This window comes from Setaria italica, chromosome VIII (genome assembly GCF_000263155.2).
Source record: "Setaria italica strain Yugu1 chromosome VIII, Setaria_italica_v2.0, whole genome shotgun sequence".
Classification (NCBI taxonomy): domain Eukaryota; kingdom Viridiplantae; phylum Streptophyta; class Magnoliopsida; order Poales; family Poaceae; genus Setaria; species Setaria italica.
Window position 1 is genome coordinate 19,918,266 of NC_028457.1, and position 9,752 is coordinate 19,928,017.

General features: G+C 42.3%; 1 long non-coding RNA gene across 2 annotated transcripts; it reads left to right on the forward strand.

The window, feature by feature from the left end:
• Positions 1-4,971: 4,971 nt before the first annotated feature.
• Positions 4,972-8,837, forward strand: LOC101754428. Of its 2 annotated transcripts, XR_002678928.1 has the most exons (6): positions 4,972-5,352; positions 5,825-5,918; positions 6,629-7,180; positions 7,927-7,982; positions 8,055-8,181; positions 8,292-8,837. It is a non-coding gene; the product is annotated as an uncharacterized LOC101754428 (long non-coding RNA). The 2 variants fall into 2 exon arrangements; XR_001164640.2 differs by having other exon boundaries at positions 8,055-8,837.
• The last annotated feature ends 915 nt before the right edge of the window (positions 8,838-9,752 follow it).

The window sequence follows — 9,752 nt, forward strand, 5'->3', positions numbered from 1 at the left end:
CGGTAAATCTAGTTGATAGGCTGCTCCCCCAATTCTGTCCAGAACCTGATAGGGGCCGAAATACTTGAAAGCCAGCTTGGGGTAAGGTTTATTCACCAATGAGCTTTGTGCATAAGGTTGCAGTTTGAGGAGCACATGTTCACTTATTTGATATTCTTGTGGCCGTCTTTTACGATCAGCCTGAGTCTTCATTTTGTTTTGAGCTTGGTATAAGTGTTCCTTAAGAACAGAAGCCTGTGCTTGCAGTTCTTGAACCATCTCTGCCCCTGAAGAGGCTGTAGGTGGAGAGATTGTAGGAACAATTCCAATATTAGGCTCGTCTCCATAGAGGGCTTTGAAAGGAGAGCATCCCAAAGAAGTGTGGTAGGATGTGTTATATAAAAATTCAGCTTGAGACAGCCATGTTTTCCATTGCTTGGGTTCCTCATGTACTGCACACCTCAGGTACATCTCGAAACACTGATTGACTCGTTCAGTCTGTCCATCAGTTTGCGGATGGTAGGCTGTGCTCATAAGTAATTGAGTTCCCAATAACTGAAACAACTCCTTCCAAAAGACACTGGTGAATATCTTGTCTCTGTCAGAAACAATGGATTTAGGTACTCCATGGAGTTTAACCACATTATCAAAAACTTCTCTGGCAATGGTCTTGGCTGTGAAAGGATGTTTAAGTGGGATGAAATGGCCATATTTGGTAAATCTATCAACAATCACCAAGATGACATTGTACCCTTTCTGACTTAGGTAAGCCTTCTATGAAATCCATGGAGATATCCTGCCATGCTCCTGCTGGAATTGGAAGAGGCTGTAGGAGACTAGAAGGTAAAGTATTATAGTGCTTGGTTTGTTGACAAATGGAGCACTGCTTCACAAAATCCTCCACATCTTGCTTGATACCTTTCCAATAGAAAAGCTTGTTGAGTTTGTGAAAAGTGGCTTGAATGCCTGAATGACCCCCAATAGCACTGGAATGTAAAGCATGTATAAGCTTTGTTCTGAGAGCGGAATTCTGGGCGACCCACAATTTCCCCTTGTATCTGATGAGACCTCTGTCTAGACTAAATCCTTGAGCATCATGATTAGTAATAGCAAGCTGTGCTAAATATTGTTGAGCTGTCTGATCTGTGGTATAAGAGTTAAGCAATTCTTGTATCCAATCTGGTTGGGCAGATGAAACAACCTGAATAGCAAATAAATGAGGTATCCTTGATAAAGCATCAGCTGCCACATTTTCCTTGCCTTTCCTGTATTCCACTTTAAATTGCATTCCCATCAACCTAGCCATGGCTTTCTTTTGCATGTCAGAATGCAGATTTTGCTCAGTCAAGTATTGCAAACTTTTGTGATCAGTCCTGATTATGAACTCTTGGTTTTGCAGGTACTGCCGCCATTTTTTGACTGCCATAATAAGGGCCAGAAACTCTTTTTCATAAATGGATAAATGCTTATGTTGGCTGGACAATGCTTTGCTTAGAAATGCTACAGGTTTGCCTTTTTGCATTAAGACAGCTCCAACACCTCCATCACAGGCATCAGTTTCCACAATAAAAGGTTGGTTGAAATCTGGTAAGGCTAGTACACGTGTGCTGGACATGGCTTGTTTAAGAGCATCAAAAGCTTGCTGAGCTTGAGGATTCCAACTAAACCGATTCTTCCTTAATAGGTTAGTTAGGGGCTTTGCAATCCAACCATAATGCTTAACAAATTTTCTATAATAACCAGTGAGACCTAGAAATCCCCTCAATTCAGTAACTGAAGTAGGTGGTGGCCAATTGAGCATGTCTTGAGTTTTGTTTGGATCTGTTGCCACTCCTTCAACAGAGATAATATGGCCTAAATATTCTAGTTGTGGTTGTGCAAAGGAACATTTACTTGCTTTCATGTACAACTTGTGCTCTCTTAGCTGTTGAAGAACTAGAGCCAGATGCTGAATATGTGTCTCCAGAGATGGACTATATACCAAAATATCATCCAAGAAGACCATAACAAATTTTCTAAGGAAAGGAGCTAAAATCTCATTCATTATGCATTGAAAAGTAGCAGGTGCATTAGTCAGGTCAAAAGGCATTACCTTGAACTGATAGTGCCCTTGATGTGTCTTAAAGGCTGTTTTGTACTCATCTTCCTCTTTCATTCTGATTTGGTGATAGCCAGCTCTCATATCTAATTTTTTGAAATACCCGGTACCAGCCAATGCATCCAGAATCTCATCAATTAAAGGCATTGGAAATCTGTTTTTCACTGTTAGAGAGTTCAATTTCCTGTAATCCACACAGAAACGCCAAGTTCCATCTTTTTTCAAAACCAATAACACTGGGCTGGCAAAAGGGCTAGTACTGTGAGTAATGAGACCTGCAGCTAATAGCTCTTTGACCTGTTTCTCAATCTCATCCTTATGCTGAGGAGAATATTTATATGGCTTTGAATTAACAGGAATAGCATTGGGGATCAATGGAATCTGATGGTCATAAAACCTGGAAGGTGGTAAATTATTTGGTGGTTGAAAGACATCTTGAAAGTTATGGAGCAATTGCTGAATACTTTCATTGCTTGTTGCATCCTGCACCTCTTGGACTGCTTCCACCACTGCCAAAGCCCAAACATCATTCCCTTTTGACCATTTCACCACTTGATGGGTAGGTACTTCCTGCAGCTTCTGTGATGGTGGTGGTACTCCTTTGAGTACAATTTCCTTCCCTTTATCCACAAATTGTATAGTCCTATCTTCCCAATGACAACACATGGGACTGTGAGGTTTTAGCCAATCATACCCTAGGATAGCATCATAAGCCCCAAAGGTAGTACTCGCATATCAGTCTGTAGTGTATGACCATTGGCCCACCATGATAGCTGAGGAACCCAGTGATCAGTAAGTATTGTGTCACCATTGGCCAATCTGACCTGTTTTGGTGTGGTTAGTATAGCAGAAATCCCCATAGTTGATAGAAAAGAGGTGCTCACAAAACTGTGGGAGCTACCACTATCTAGTAGAATTAGCATGACTTTATTATTGACTAAGGCCCGAATCTTCATAGCTTCTCCCACTTCAGTGCCAGCAATTGCATTCAGAGATAATTGGCAGAAATCTGCAGCCAAAGCATCCTCTATTGCCAGCTGGTTCAACACTTCATTAGTCAATACCACATCCAAGTCATTCAGCACTAAAGCATTAGCTTGAGCTGGAGGTTGAGGTCTTTTTGTACAGACAGCTTTGTGATTGGCATCATATGGTTCAGCACATAAATAACACAATCCATTTGCTCGTCTATAATCCCTTGTTTGTCTCTCTCTCCACAGAGGAGAAGTTTAGGTAGTGGTTTTGATGTCTTCTTTTGGTAACTGAGTGAGCTGTCTAGCAGTGCTAGAAGCTCTCTGCCACTTTGCTTTCCCTTTGTCCAAGACCTGTTGTTGTATTCGTGCCAGTAAGATAGCTCTTTCCAGTGTGTCAGGGACTTGTGATTGCACTACACAGCCAATGTCCAACTTAAGACCCTTGATGAATTGTGTCACAAAAAATAGCTCACCCAATTCACTGTTGTGCATTGTCACATGGTATTGCAGGTCTTCAAAGGTGTGTATATAAGTTTCCAGGGATTCTTGCTGTTGCAATTCCAACAGTTGTGTCAAAGCCGTCCTGTAATCATTATCTCCAAACTTGGCCTCCACAGCTTGGATAAAAATGTCCCAATCTTCTAAGCCATACTTTTTCTAATACATCTGTAGCCACGTAGCTGCATTGTCATCCATGTTGAGTGAAGCATAAGTAGCCCACATGCTCCTGGGTATGTCAAAGATTTTGAAATAATCTTGATATTTGTCTTTCCAAATGCAAGGATGTTGTCCTGTAAATTGGGGAAAATTCATTTTAGGCAAAACCACCTTGGTGCGGAACGTATCTTCCTTTCTTGGCCTGTCAGACTGAAAACCAAACCTTGGATAGCACTGCCCCTTTCATCCCTTGTCGTGTTCTGATAGAATGGCTGCTCCATGGACACCTCTGATGCTGTAGGACTTGGAGGGTCTCTCCGTGCTGCCATTTGTGCCAATGTGAGTTGTGCCACTGCCTGGCCTGTATTTTCCATTTGCTTGGCCAAGACTTGCTGATCTTTTAACAGCTGCTCAAGGACCTTTGTAGACATATCAAAGCGAGTGTCCAATTTCTGCTGACTTACATCAATCTCACCCACCTTGGCAAACAAGAGATCCAGACTTTCAGTAATTTGTTCCCATCTTGCATCATCTTTAGTTGCCTGTTCCTCCATCTTTGCTAACAGCAAGGTAGTCTGTACTGAGGGCTTAGGAGGAGCCGTTGTGACTGCACCCAAAGCTCAACAAAGTGCACGGCGTGCTGGTGTTATCTCTGGACAGAGGCACTCGCTGCAACTGCTCAAGCCGCGGATTATAGAAGTCGTCCAGCAGCTCCTGCAAACACACATCGGGGAAGATCGACGCGGCGCCCAGGACAGTGAATTGCTCCGTTCTACCGCCACCACACGCCACCTCTCAAGAGAAATTCCGCCAACGAACCCAACACCCGCGCCTCCAGACAGATGAGGAAGAAATCCAGATCCACAAAATTCCGGTAGGAGAAGATGTCGCGGACCAAATCAGCAAGGGACCTAGTAGAATCAGACGTGCCGAGGCGAACCCCCTCCGTAAATTGACCCGCGTGCTCAGGAATTACGAGGAAATCAGGGTAGTGGCCGGTGCTGCGCGGCATAAAACCCGATCTCGCCCTACCAGTCGCTGTGCGAGGTCAATCGCCGGGATAATGGAGGCACAGCAGCAGCGCGCCGAGGACGAACAGAATCTGATACCACTGTAACATCCGTGGCCGCCGGCGAACCGCCGTCGACGTGAGGAGAGACACGGTGGATATCGGTGGGGAGGGCAGAGGACCCTGATCCCCTTGAACGAGTGTTCTATTTCTTGCTTCAAAAGATGAACAGCAGTTTAGGATCGGGGTACAGTATAACGTAAACATGAGAACAAAAGTGTATTTCTAACTCCCGTCTTCTGTACGCCTTCGTCAGTTCATGACAGTTGGCACCCCTTCCCCGTTCGTCTGCAAGACTGCAAACATGGATCTCTAGGTGCGGCGGCGGCGCGACCTGCTGGACCGGCGACCTCCGCTGCCTCCTCCCTCCCCCTGCCGGGCATTCGTGCGTCTGTATCTACCCTCAGTGCGAGTGGCGACGGCCCTTCTTTCTTCATGGCGGCAGCACGCTCCCGTACTGGCGACCTCATCTGGAGCGGCAGATCCCGGCGGCAAGGCAGCCCTGGTGAGGACCGACCTGCGCACGGGAGGCCAAAGTCGTGCTGTCCCGCGGATTAGGCTGTCAAGCGATTCTGGTAAGGCAAATCTATCTCGTTTTGTTTATTTCTCCGATTTAGTTGTGTAGTAGGAATTGAACCTGAAAACCTCCGCTGATTAAGCTGTTTGATTGGATCGATTTTATCATCACTAATTTCATTTTTTTCATTGCGGAATGTCAAATCGATGTAGCTTTGGGGTCTGATTGGCACCACGTGCCCTTTTTTTAATCTTTTGCTCACCCTCACTGCAGATTGAAATTAGATTGTTTTAGTAGATTAATTGGTCAAACAAATTAATGCAAAGAGGTATATTGCACAACGGTCGTCACTAGGATCTGTCCAATTTCATCTAATCTGGGGAATACTGTAACTATGCAATAATATTTTAAAACAGTCATGAGATATATTGTAAATCCACTTCTGTAATATCTTCATTCATTAGTTGTCGCACAGAAATTTTGTAATAACAGAGGTGATACAACCTGAGCATATTTTGTACATAATCCAGGTATATCAGGGCGCAACAAAAGATTGAAGTATTCAGGTTTCTGATTTTTTTTGGATTGATCGGGGATCCAGCCCTGCGGCCATAGGCTCCAGAGGTGATACAACTTGAGCATATTGGATTATAGTAAATGCAGTTGTGCTAACTTGACAGTTGACACCGCCGTAGTAGTTACGAATTAGTTCCTGGTAAATGAGTCATGTTGTTATGGTAACTGGCTATTTTTTTAGAAACATAGTAACTGATTTCCTAGAGCATCTTGACTCCAAATTTTGGTAACAACTTCCATGGTTATCGTAGTTTAGTTAATGGTAAATTATGGTAACTCCATCAAAATTATAGTCGTTACTCGTCAGCCAGCCATATAGTAAATGGTTCCTCTAAGCATCTTGATGCTAAATTGTAGTAATTCTCAGTTGTTGTATAGTAATTTGGACATATATCTAAAGGACTGTTAGAAGGTATGATGCTAATCTAGTGATGTGAAGCCTGCTACCCTGTTTATATGACCTGAGGAGAACTAGTGATGTATCGCAAATCTGTTACTGATAGCCTTTATCAAAAATTTTAACTGAAATATTGGCCGACTTCAATTAAAATCACAACTTTAAAAGATGTTATAGTAAATAATGTTAGCTAGTGATAGGTTTGCTTGGAGTAGGGAGTTCTGTTATGAAAAGAAGCTTGCAATCCTAACATGAGCAAAAGGGATATATGCTAGAGCCATTTAAAACAAGAATGGCTATCTTATTATGTTGATATGTCCTCACTTTTCAGAGTACCATTTTTTTATTTTAACCCTTGCAGATTCCAGATTGATCTGTTCAGCAATTCTGTTACAAAGAGGAACTTGGAACTTGCGGTGTTCGATAGAATGTGCAAGCAAAGCGTTTCAGGTTGCAAGCAAAGTGGTTGTGGATCCCCTCATCGTGCCTTCTAAAATCCATTTAGGCCACCTCGCCATTCCAATCAATCCTGTCTCATCCACTCGTCAGATCGAGCGACCGCCGCACCATCGTCGTCATCTTCGCCGGCGTTTATCCCTTCTGAATGAATAGGAAGGGGCTTTCCATCCTTGATGGGGTCAAAGAGATATTTGCCAGTTGCCATTCTAGATTTTCCCAAAAGAGATCATATGATCTTAATTTTATAGTTATTTTAGATGATTTAGGCAGTGAGATTGTTACATGAATGGTCCGGTGTTGTTCACCTTCTAATTCCTGTGATCTGTAGACTGTGATCCTTTCACGAACTGCTCGCTGTCTTGTTCCTGATGCAGGGGATGCAGGGGAGGGTGATAGGGCTGTTTTTTTTTGTGCCTGCTACATAGGCATTCAGGAAGCACAGTAAGCACCCGAGGTGAATGCTTATTCTCTCTTGTCTTTGGTTGTGTTTATTGAATTCTGTCCACATGCGCATCCGATATTATCATTTCTGGTAAATTGGTAATCTTTTTAAGTAGCTTGACTACTCCATTTTGGTAAATGCCTTTGTAGTAAAAATTAATGATCCAATATGGTAATTTGATGATGCCATTGTGGTAACCCATCATACCAGTTCTGGTACTTTATTGAAGACATTGATGTATATTGGATTCTAGTAAATTTGGCCTTATTATATAGTAGCTAAATCATGCCATATTGATAAATGCCTTTGTGGTCTTATCGTGTTTTTCTATAGAGCAAAACCAAATTTGTTACGCTAGTCATATGGACATATGGTAATTTCAGCTATTCCTGTCACTTAATTCTCGTAAATTGTGGTTCTCATAAATCATATACATCAAAATGACAACAATTATTGCTGTTGTATGATAATTGTCTGACAATTTTTTTGGTCCATTAGTATAACGTCACTGCTTATAGATGCGTAATGTTAGTCTTCTGCAGCATTATTAACTTACTGGATGTCAAGAAAAAGTCAGATTATTGATTAGGCTTATGCAAGTTAATCCTCTCTCCCTATCTAAGCAGTTTGATTCGATTGATTTCGTCATCACTATTTTTTCTTTCCGGCAACTCAATTGCGAATTAGGTTTGGGGTCTGATTGGCACCACATGCCAAACACCCAGATTCTCATCTTTTGCTGACTCTTATTACTGCAGATTGAAGTTCGATTTATTGGGCAAACGTGCTTGCGATCTCCAGTTAAAGCAATGAGGTATATTGCAGAGTAAGCTTGTCACTAGGATTTGTTTAATTTCTTCTCTTTCTAACATAGCCACTTCTGTAGGATGTTCAATGATAAGCTGCTGCACAGCAATTTTTGACGTATAACTGATGTAAATGGCTAGTACAGGACGAACACTAACACTATGCTCACTTGGGCTGCGGACGAGCATGCAACTGCAAGTTGTTAGGTGTGACTACTTCCCAATTCATCTTGATGAATATATTCTGATCATTCTGCATCAGTCCCCATTTTGGTAACTGGCTAACTGTAAGGTCACATTGGTCATGGTTTCATCAGGCCTGGAAATAACTTTGATCAACATACAGTAAATGCCTGGATTACCCCACTAGTCAGTGAAAAAATGGATTATACCATACCTAAGAGTGCCAGATAGTTAAATCTAGTTTAGTCCTTTTTTTAGGGGATGTGGCTTCCTTGGCAAATGCAGGGGAGACTTCAATTCGACCAGCAGCTTCCAGTATTCTGGAGATTTTGATGCCACAGATGGGTAGTAGAATAAATGCTCCACACATGCTGCTACTGAACTGGAGATGCTGTCTGCAGTGGCATCTAAGAATCCCAACCAAAGTGAGAATGATGAACGAATGTATGCTGCAAACTGCGCCTTAGTTTAGGTCCTGAGCTGTTCTTCACGCAACAAAGAAGTACACTGGCTTTGATGGTCTTCAATCCTGATGTCTGGTGTCAACAAATACAAAGACCTACTGTCTTTTTTGTAGTACCTTTGATTTGTTTGGTTTCGACAGACAAATTTATTTCTGTTCTATGCACACAAAAAACTCGATAAGGGTGCTATGCTTAGTCTCATTTTGCTATTTTCTATTCGTGTTTCCATTGCGGTAAATCCACTGTATGAATTCTCGTACATGTCTGAAGGTACTGTCGTGATTATGGTATATTGGATTCTAATAAATTGGGCATCATAATGATTCATGCAGAGTATTGTTGCCAATTAAAATATGAATTACTTATTCAGAAATAACCCTGTTATTATAGTAATTGGTTCCCCACAATAGCTTGACGTCTCTATGTCGTAACTTCCTATTCTAATTATCATCTCACGGCATTTGAATTATCGTAACGATTTTACTGTATACTAGTGAGGTGTCCAATGTGTTTGATGTTCTAAGCTGGATTACCATAATTTCCTTGATATTTACTATTACTGGGTTACGCACTCTCATTCTAGTATTCTGGTAACACATGCAACCCGTATCCAGTAGCTTGCATGCAAGCCGTAATGTACATGAACTCAATTTCCCGAAATCAGCGTGCGTGAACTAATTATCATTCATTTCCCATTAATGACCATGGCTACCAGCCACCAGAGTTGCAGCGCGGCTCGGCTCACGTGGTTGGCTCAGCGGTGACGCCCCAAAATTACGCAGCAGCATAAATAGCAGCACTGCACGGGACCTGGCTCGCTGGATGGTGGGTTTGGTGGCCTGATCACAGAATTAGCTATTCTGTGACCGGCTACAGACTATACTCAAGTATACTCTAAAGCCAGTTATAGAATAGTTATTCTGTAGCCAAACCACCTGGCAGCGTGGGATTGGCTAGAGGGCAAGCCCAACCACCGAGCCAGCCAAGCATCCAGGCTTGGAGCCGTCATCACGTAATGGGCGCTAGATTGAGAGGAGCTGATTGCGTAAAAATGAAGCGTAATCAACGGTAAAAAATAAATTTCCGATCATTCTAGATTTCAACTAGATTATCATGCTAATCAATACGTGT